The following is a 10,624-nucleotide window of genomic DNA, read 5'->3' as shown; positions in this document are numbered from 1 at the left end:
GGGGGGGGATTCTTAATATTTTTCTGACAGGACTAAATACTTATTTCTCACTGCAAAAGGCAAATAAATTTATCTAATTTATACTATGATTTTCTTGATTTTTTGGGATATTCGATCTCTCAATGTTAAAACTAATCTGCACTTAAAATTATAGATTGTTCATGTCTTTGTCAATGAGAAAACTTCCAAAAACAGCAAGGGATCAAATACTTATTTCCTTCAATGTATATTTCATATATATATATATATATATATATATATATATATATATAGTACAGACCAAAAGTTTGGACACACCTTCTCATTTATAGATTTTTCTGTATTTTCATGAGCATGAAAATTGTACATTCACACTGAAGGCATCAAAACTATGAATTAACACATGTGGAATTATATACTTAACAAAAAAGTGTGAAACAACTGAAAATATGTCTTATATTCTAGGTTTTTCAAAGTAGACACCTTTTGCTTTGATGACTGCTTTGCACACTCTTGGCATTCTCTTGATGAGGTTCAAGAGGTAGTCACCGGAAATGGTTTTCACTTCACAGGTGTGCCCTGTCAGGTTTAATAAGTGGGATTTCTTGCCTTATAAATGGGGTTGGGACCATCAGTTGTGTTTTGCAGAAGTCTGGTGGATACACAGCTGATAGTCCTACAGAATAGACTGTTAGAATTTGTATTATGGCAAGAAAAAAGCAGCTAAGTAAAGAAAAATGAGTGGCCATCATTACTTTAAGAAATGAAGGTCAGTCAGTCCGAAAAATTGGGAAAACTTTGAAAGTGTCCCCAAGTGCAGTTGCCAAAACCATCAAGCGCTACAAAGAAACTGGCTCACATGAGGACCGCCCCAGGAAAGGAAGACCAAGAGTCACCTCTGCTTCTGAGGATAAGTTTATCCGAGTCACCAGCCTCAGAAATCGCAGGTTAACAGCAGCTCAGATTAGAGACCAGGTCAATGCCACACAGTTCTAGTAGCAGACTCATCTCTTCAACAACTGTTAAGAGGAGACTTTGCGCAGTAGGCCTTCATGGTAAAATAGCAGCTAGGAAACCTCTGCTAAGGACAGGCAACAAGCAGAAGAGACTTGTTTGGGCTAAAAAACACAAGGAATGGACATTAGACCAGTGGAAATCTGTGCTTTGGTCTGAGGAGTCCAAATTTGAGATCTTTGGTTCCAACCACCGTGTCTTTGTGCGACGCAGAAAAGGTGAACGGATGGACTCTACATGCCTGGTTCCCACCGTGAAGCATGGAGGAGGAGGTGTTATGGTGTGGGGGTGCTTTTCTGGTGACACTGTTGGGGATTTATTCAAAATTGAAGGCATACTGAACCAGCATGGCTACCACAGCATCTTGCAGCGGCGTGCTATTCCATCCGGTTTGCGTTTAGTTGGACCATCATTTATTTTTCAACAGGACAATGACCCCAAACACACCTCCAGGCTGTGTAAGGGTTATTTTACCAAGAAGAAGCATATGGCGAAACGGCGTCGTCGGGGCAGATTTCTCTAAACCTCCACTGGCTGTACACTGCCACTAACACTCTACATGTAAGTACTGCACTTGGATTTCATGCCTATGAATAATACAACTCTGTGCACATAGCTTTCCACTAATAGTTTCAGTGAATGCTGATTCTTGTTGCTGCTTTTCATATACTTATATGAGAATTGCAATTGCATCTATATCTACCAATATAGTCAATCTTCTCAAATATGAATAATATAATCCTATACACATAGTTCTCCATTATAACTTTATTTAGTGCTGATTTTTGTTGCCGTATTTCATATCCTTCATAATTGCACATTGCATTTATATTTACAAATATAATCAATCTTCTCCATATATAGGGAGAGGAATCGATCTTTCATGAACTTGCACTTTATGTTTTGATTTGGGGGGATTGGCACTAAATTATTTACAGCACGTTATATCTAGGGAAGAAGTGCAATATTGATATTTTAGATCTTATAGGCATGTGTTGCTAAATAACTATTGTTGCATGTAATTTGAGCCAGTGTGGAGTGTTTTATTGATGAAATTTGAAGGCATCTGTTTTTTACTAAGTTTTTAAATTATTGAAATAAAAATTAATTTATTTTAGTGGATTTGCATCTTATCTTGCTTTAAACCGAGCTCATATAGCCTGTGTTTGTGTGCCAAATATATTTATTCGGGAGGTATAATTGTTGACCTTATTGATATATACCATATTAATTCAAGTCTGCAACCACATAGACCAAAGGTCTGTATTTCTCACTTACTTATCCCTATCTCACTCATCACTAGGAAATTGTTCTCCTGTGCGCCCATGTAGCTCAGTATGAGGGCTCCCACACAGTATGATGGCCCCCACAGATGTCGGCCCCCACAACCCTTCACTTAATATGATGCCCCCACAATTCCTGACATTTAAAAAAAAACACAAACTACTCAACCAACTGTAATATGAAGCCTATAGTACTGAGACTCCATACTACAGGTGGGATGTAGTGACGCCATTGTGCCTGCAGTGCACGGAGTCTTAGACTCACAGGCGAAGGCTGAATGGTGGATCGGGAAGCTTTCGACTCCCTGATTCACTATTCTATTCAATGCCATCACCATCAATTCAAGGGCACCATAGCGGTCACGTGGGCTGCCACTATGGATGATTCGCCCCTGCCTATCCAACTATTGAGAGGTAAATATCTCATTGGTCCCGGGTTCAATAGAATCTGCCCCAAGAATGGGGCTCAGTGAGTGTCTCTTAGAAGCCCTAGTTTGCCCTTATATAGATATAGAAATATATATAAAAATACACTGATACATTAAATAGGACCAGATATGTATCAAGGTATAAAGGAAAGGGTATGGTACTCATATATGTATATATACACAGACACATACATACAGTAGGGAAAATAAGTATTTGATACAATGCCGATTTTGAAAATTTTCCCACCTACAAAGAATGGAGAGATCTGTAATTTTTACCGCATGTTCACTTCAACTGTGAGAGGCAGTATCTGGAAAAAAAACAGAAAATCATATTGTATGATTTGTACATAATTGATTTGCATTTTATTGCATGAAATAAGTATTTGATACAATAGAAAAACAGAACTTAATATTTGGTCCAGAAACCTTTGTTACAGTTACAGAGGTCAGACGTTTCCTGTAGTTCTTGACCAGGTTTGCATACACTGCGCAGGGATTTTGGCCCCCTCCTCCATACAGATCTTCTCCAGATCATTCAGGTTTCGGGGCTGTTGTTGGGCAACATTGAATTTCAGCTCCCTCCAAAGATTTTCTCTTGGGTTCAGGTCTGGAGACTGGCTAGGCCACACCAGGACCTTGAAATGCTTCTTACGGAGCCACTCCTTAGTTGCCCTGGCTGTGTGTTTAGGGTCATTGTCATGCTGGAAGACCCAGCCACGAACAATCTTCAAAATTCTTACTGAGGAAGCTCAAGACTGGGTTAATGACGGCAGTTAATTTATAGGGACCAATGAACCTAGGTCCCAGCTTCCAGGAAGGGACTTTCAACTTAACATTCCTGGTAGACAACCACACAAAGTTAATCACATTCAGGTTCGGACCTGGCAAGCGTTTTTTGTCAGCCATGAGTTTATACCTGTCTCCCATGATCTTTAAACTACTCAGCACCCCCCGCCACATAAAGAAGAGCTACGAAGAAAACCGTTCCTCCTCAGGAACTCCCGAAGTTCCTCCCCCACTAAAGGTGCCAAACTGTGGATGGTAACCGTATGCACCAAAGAACAGTGACCTGCCAGTGGATACTTGAAGAGATGATTATTAATTGCAAATTCTGACATCAGTAAGTAGGATGCCCAATCCTCCTGATTTTTGGCGACAAAACACCTGAGGTAGGTCTACAAACTCTGATTGACGCGCTCGGTCATGGGGTGGAAGGCAGAGGAAAAAAACAGCTGCACCCCCCAGTCGAGAACAGAATGCTTTCCAGAACTTGGAAACAAACTGGGTCCCCTATCTGATACCACATCGGAGAGAACCCCATGAAGCTTCACAATCTCATTTATAAACACCCGAGCAAGTGTCTTAGCATTTGGAAGTGCAGGTAATGGGATGAAGTGAACCATTTTACTGAACCTATCTACAACCACAAAGACCACTGTTTTACCTGCAGAAACCGGGAGGTCAGTAATAAAATCCATGGACAAGTGTGTCCATGACCTGGTAGGGATAGGTAGTTGAAGAAAAGTACCAGATTGCAAAATAAGAGGAGGGGGGTATACATACCAAAATTTTTTGGAAACCAACAGCTACAAATTCCCTTCTTCGGTGGGAGAGCCACTATCCGCTCCCTCTGACGAAGGGAATAACAAAAGGCCAATACATCAGGCTGAGAAGGAATTGTTCGACTGATGGTGAATTTATACAGCAGGCTAAGGAAATGAGAGAGAGGTCTAAACGAAGGGGATACCCTGATTGGGTTTTGAGAAGGGCGCACCAGTTTGCTTTAAAACAAAATAGAGAAAATCTGCTCTCTCCAAGAACAAAAGACGATAATGAAAAAGAAAAAGAACTTATTAGGTTGATTGCGACATACAATAATGGTGCCCCACAAGCAAGGGTCATTATAGAAAAATATTCGGGAATTCTACCATAGACGAGGATTTGAAAAAAGTTGTTGGTACAAAACCACAAATCACGTTTCATAGAAACAAAACGATTGGAGACAGGGTTGTCAAAAGTCATTTTGTGCAATCTAAAAAGGACAAGTCTTGGTTATCAGGGAGACCGAATGGCTGCTACAATTGCAGCGGATGTGTGGCCTGTCCGAATGTTAAGACTACAAAAACCTTTATGAGTAACGTTACTGGATTGTCCTTTGATATTAGAAGTTTTATTAATAGCAGAACAAAATTTGTGATATTTAAAGCAACATGTATTTGCAAAAAGGAGTAAATGTGGCGCCCCTGCTGCGCATTGGAGCCACAGATCCCAGTGGGGTGCATGGACGGATTTCTCCACAAGAGGCCCTCACAGCATACACACACCTCTACCCTACCACCTCAGACCACCAGAGGGAGCCCGGATAGGGACGGATATATATGGAGGGTGGAGTTAGGCAGGGAGAACAAGGTCTATCAGGGAACAGATCAGAGCACATTCTGCTCAGAGAACAGAGTTCCTGCTCACAGGCAGAGAGGGACAGAGTTCTCAGTTCAGTTCCAGCAGGAGTCAGCTCAGTTAAGAGTGATTAGACTGCAGTGGAGCTCAGGTTAGTGAGCTTAAGGTGTGCCGACACCATAAGAGCGGTGAAGAAGCAGTGAGCTTCCTGCTAGTGTGTAGCATAGTGAGGGCCCCAAGTAGGCCGAAGGCAAGTGGAAGGAGAGTAACATAAGGGGCAGAGGAGCTTTACCTGCTCACCCTAAGCACATATACCGGACACCGGGTCCACGTCTGCAGAGATTCCTTACACCCAGCAGAGACAACCGGAACCCCTGGAAGACTTCAGATCCCAGGATCACCCAAGAGCTGATACGTACCAGAGCCAGGAGTCACAGAGGCCCTGCAAGCAGGGAGAGTGATCTCCAACCAAAAGCCCTACCACAAGATCAGCCGGTGCAGGACAGAAACCAAGTTAGGCCTAGCTCCAAGCAGGTCAGAGACTTACTAAACAAAGGCAAGAAACAGGAGGCCCTACACCCGCTCACTGGGTAGAGTCCTGATATGCACCATTCACCCTACAGCGCCCCGGATCGTGCCTGAAACACCACCAGTAAAGATACTGAAGTGAACTGCGTGCCTATTCTTGCTCTGAACCTGCTGGGTCCCCTCTGTCCTGCATCCCTACCTCTACGCTGCCCTGAGGCCCTGCTCGACCTGTGGGGAGCTATACCATCTAAGCTGCCTGAACACCGGCCTCAGAGGACTGCCGTAGCGCTGGTGATCACGAACATTTATAACCCCAACTTAAATTACCCTTTTTAAGAGATACCCCAGGGTACGGGCCCAGGAGCCGAGTACCGCAACATCCCCAAGACCAGGCAACAAGGCCCAGGCGCCGAGTACGTCCCCATCCCATGGGCCCGTCTGTAAACAGGGAAAACCATACGAGAAATGAGAAGAAGAATAGGAGAGCATCTAAATTATATTGCAAACAATAAAGACACCCATTGCTAAACATGTAAATTTCGTGCACGGGGGAGATCCGAAAGTTACATCATTTACGGGAATTGATTGCATGAAAGTGAATAGTAGGGGAGGGGACATGGACAGAATCCTACAGCAAAAAGGAGCAAGATCGATTTTCCGGTTGAACACCATGGCCCCTAAGGGGCTCAATGAGCAACTTGGCTATAGCTGTTTTATCTGAAAGGAGTATCTCCTGATCCCCATCTCCACCGAACAAAATCCTCCCCCTCCTTTCACCCCGTTTGATCATGGAGGGTCCCATTACATGAGCCTGTCAAAATCAGATTTTTGAGCCTTTAAAATCTTGAGTGCCTTCAAAAGAAGGTGATCTTTATATCCTTAAGGATTATATACCCTTAGGAAGAAGGGAAATTTATGGATAGATATATAATATATGACATTGTGGGCAACAGGTTGCTTAAAGAGTGCCTTCAGAATGAAATACGTATATTCAAATTATGTCTGATGAAGTTTGTATTTAAAGCTGCCAGCCTATCCCAAGTAGGAAGGAGCATCATGTGCGATTTGGATTGATGGTCACTATGGCAGTGGTAATCATTCAGAAATAATACGGTATATATGGGGACATGTGACCATATGTGGTCGGCCGTGTGACTGAGGCGTTTCGGGTGCCACGTGACCGAAGCGTTGTGGAGTCCACGGCCACATGTTGTAACATATGGCTGAGCGTAGATGGCTGTAAAAATGGGGCTGCATTGCGTGATCGCGGCATGCCGGGCGGCCAGAAATTATGTGATCGGTTATGTCACCTGGTCGCGGTGCGATCGGGTGAGACCCAGCCGTGTCATGTGATTGTGAGACTCCGCGCTGCAGGAAATGACATGTTTTGAAAGAGTGGGAATACATATAAGGTGGTCAAAATGGAATGAATCTGATGAGAGCACTATTATGGGATAATGTATTTGAAAAAGCAATGGGTTTGATAGAGATAAACCCGGGAATTATAGCAACAAAAATATAAGACAGATATAAGCCCCGCCCGGGAAGTGACATAGAATCATAGAATCATAGAATGGTAGAGTTGGAAGGGACCTCCTGGGTCATCTGGTCCAACCCCCTGCTCAAAGCAGGATTCACTAGATCATCTCAGACAGATGTCTGTCCAGCCTCTGTTTGAAGACGTCCATTGAAGGGGAACTCACCACCTCTCGTGGCAGCCTGTTCCACTCATTAATCACCCTAACTGTCAAAAAGTTTTTTCTAATATCTAATCTGTGTCTCCTCCCATTTAGTTTCATCCCATTGCTTCTAGTCTTTCCTTGTGCAAATGAGAATAAAGATGATCCTTCTACAATGTGACAGCCCTTGACATATTTGTAGACAGCTATTAAGTCTCCTCTCAGTCTTCTTTTTTGCAAGCTAAACATTCCCAAATCCTGCAACCGTTCCTCATAGGACATGGTTTGCAGACCAGTCACCATTCTGGTCGCTCTTCTCTGAACTTGCTCCAGTTTGTCTATGTCTTTTTTAAAATGTGGTGCCCAAAACTGTACACAGTATTCCAGATGAGGTCTGACCAAAGAGGAGTAAAGACCGATAATGACTTCACGTGATCTAGACTGTATGCTTCTGTTAATACATCCCAGAATTGTATTTGCCTTTTTTGCTGCTGCATCACACTGTTGACTCATGTTCAGTCTATGATCTATTAGTATACCTAAGTCTTTTTCACATGTACTGTTGCTTAGCTCTATTCCTCCCATTTTGTATATGCTTTTTTCATTTTTATTGCCCAGATGTAGTACTTTGCATTTTTCCCTGTTAAAAACCATTCTGTTGGTTGCTGCCCACTGCTCCAGTTTATTTAGGTCTTTTTGAATCCTCTCTCTCTCTTCTCTAGTATTAGCTATCCCTCCTAGCTTTGTGTCATCAGCAAATTTAATCAGCTTACCCTCAATTCCTTCATCTAAATCATTGATAAAGATGTTGAACAATACAGGTCCCAGGACGGAGCCCTGTGGTACCCCACTTGAGACATTCATCCAGCTGGATGTGAAGCCATTTACAACCACCCTTTGAGTCCGATCACTAAGCCAGTTATGAATCCACCTAACAGTTGCCTGGTCCATTGCATACTTGGTCATTTTTTCAATAAGGATGGTGTGAGATACTTTGTCAAATGCTTTGCTGAAGTCAAGATATACTATATCTACAGCATTTCCCTGATCCACCCAGTCAGTGATTCTGTCATAGAAGGAAATTAAGTTAGTCTGACATGACTTGTTAGTTACAAACCCATGCTGACTCTGGTTAATCACTTCATTCTTATCCATGTACTTACATACATGTTGTTTAATAATTTGTTCAAAGATCTTTCCTGGTATAGAAGTCAGACTCCCTGGAAAGGAGGGAGAGTAAACCTATTTACATACAGGAAGTGAGTGTGTGGGATTATCTCCCCATACATTTTTTTGGAAAAATAGTGGAGGAAGCACTCTGCACCATTGTAATGAACACTCGCCATTGTGAGCCTCATTGAATTTTTTGTTTTACTCACTTTGACACTATATTGGCACAGAGTCACCTTCTCTCTTTGCATGAATTGTGCCTTCCCCAAAATGCTAAACATACTCCCCTGATGAATTCTCCGTAAGGAGAAAGAAACGCTTCGGAAGGGTTTTTGTGGGATATGTTAGAAGGTACACAAGGGTACTGCCCGTGTCGGGGTGGGAACTAAACCCAGGTTCATGACAGGGGGGGGGGGGGCATCAGTCCTCATAAAAAGATCGACAGACAGAAAATCCTGGATGGTGTCTACATGCAAAATAGGTGAGAACCACACATTTTCTTTCTATATTGCACAATAGCACTTTAGATTATGATTAATGTTAACAGTCAGGACTGGATAAATTCATCCGGGGACCGTATCCTGTAAATATCTGTAATGAGTCTTTTTGAGTCCTGAGGTTAATAGGGGTTATGTTGATTCAGTAATGGATATATAGGATATAAAGTTTTATAAGTATAAGTGAAGGTTATGTTATAAGAGAATCCTCTCTGCTGTGAGTTCTCCTTTCGTTTAGGAATTGAAGGACAGGTCCTAATAAAATGTCCCTTTTTCCCAGAAAAAAAAATACGCCTTTATTCTTGCGAATCTCCGGGGAAATGATGATGTAAAGGCACCCCCTAACTGCATGGGTTCTGCTACCTCCCCCAGTACTGGTTCACCTCCAGACCGCTCCCCCGGCAGCGGCACATAAACCCGACAAGAAGGTCCCGTAGCAGGTGGTCTCACCCGTCTATACCGAAGGCATCTATCAAGACGTATGGCCAACGACATGGCAGCCTCCAAGGACTGAGAGAGGAAGTAAGCAGACTACACCTGCTCCAAGCTTTCACAAGGAAACATGTGAATATCACCGGCACCTCCCTACTACAGACTGAGGTGCATGTGTCTAACAACCATGACACATGCAGCCGCGGCGGCACTAACATAGATGCCGAGCACGCCGCAAATACTGGGCGAGCACCCGAGCGTGCTCACCGAAAGGGTTAACAATACACGCTCCCTCATCACTAATGAGAACAATATGTTTCCTCCCTTCCTGTCTCCATAGTTGGGTCGTATGTATCTATTACAGGAAACAGAACAGAAACCTTGATTCTTATAAAGGGGCAACACAAGACCCCAAAAGAGCCTCTGTGCTGAAGGGGTTAATGCCCCCTGCGCCCAGTAATGGGGTCTCCACATACCTCCACCTGCAGAGCCGCCACCACATATATGGCTGTTGTGTGCGCACAGGACCTGTGATGAGGTCACAGGAGGGGAGGAGTCAGGGGTCACATGATCAGGGGCCTCAGTGGATGCAGGACTCTGCTGTGCTGGTTGTCATGGTGCTGGATGAGCTGAAGTTTATGTGTGGGGTCAGGAGGGGTTTACAGTGTGGATGTAGCAGAGCCGTGTGTGTACGAGGTGTACGGAGCGGAGCCGCGCATGTACGAGGTGTACGGAGCGGAGCCGCGCGTGTACGAGGTGTACGGAGCAGAGCCGTGAGTGTACGAGGTGTACGGAGCAGAGGCCCGTGTGTACGAGGTGTACGGAGCAGAGCCGCACGTGTACGAGGTGTACGGAACAGAGGCCCGTGTGTACGAGGTGTAAGGAGCGGAGCCGCATGTGTACGAGGTGTACGGAGCGGAGCCGCGCGTGTGCGAGGTGTGCGGAGCAGAGCCGCGCGTGTGCGGAGCAGAGCCACGCGTGTGCGAGGCACGCGGAGCGGAGCCGCGCGTGTGCGAGGCGAGCGGAGCCGCGCGTGTGCGAGGCGTGCGGAGCGGAGCCGCGCGTGTGCGAGGCGTGCGGAGCGGAGCCACGCGTGTGCGAGGCGTGCGGACCGGAGCTGTGAGTGTGCGAGGCGTGCGGAGCGGAGCCGTGTGTGTACAAGGCGTACGGAGCAGAGCCGCGCCACGCGCGTACGAGGCGTAGGGAGCAGAGCG

General features: G+C 44.6%; 1 protein-coding gene across 4 annotated transcripts in view; it reads right to left on the bottom strand.

The window, feature by feature from the left end:
* Window positions 1-9,975, bottom strand: part of LOC141194407 (uncharacterized) — a 34,606-nt gene extending 24,631 nt beyond the window's left edge. The window contains exons 1-2 of one of the 4 annotated variants that reach the window (XM_073662317.1): window positions 9,887-9,955; window positions 2,952-3,015 (exon numbers count right to left, since the gene is read on the bottom strand). The gene's annotated coding sequence lies outside the window, so the exon portion shown is untranslated. Of the gene's footprint in view, window positions 1-2,951; window positions 3,016-9,886 lie in introns of all 4 variants that reach the window. The other 3 variants (XM_073662318.1, XM_073662321.1, XM_073662320.1) reach the window with 3 other exon arrangements.
* Window positions 9,976-10,624: the final 649 nt, after the last annotated feature.

This window comes from Phyllobates terribilis, unplaced genomic scaffold (genome assembly GCF_046119375.1).
Source record: "Phyllobates terribilis strain yellow unplaced genomic scaffold, ASM4611937v1 Scaffold_70__1_contigs__length_7381418, whole genome shotgun sequence".
In the NCBI taxonomy this organism is placed as follows: domain Eukaryota; kingdom Metazoa; phylum Chordata; class Amphibia; order Anura; family Dendrobatidae; genus Phyllobates; species Phyllobates terribilis.
This window is presented reverse-complemented; position numbering and strand designations above follow the sequence as displayed.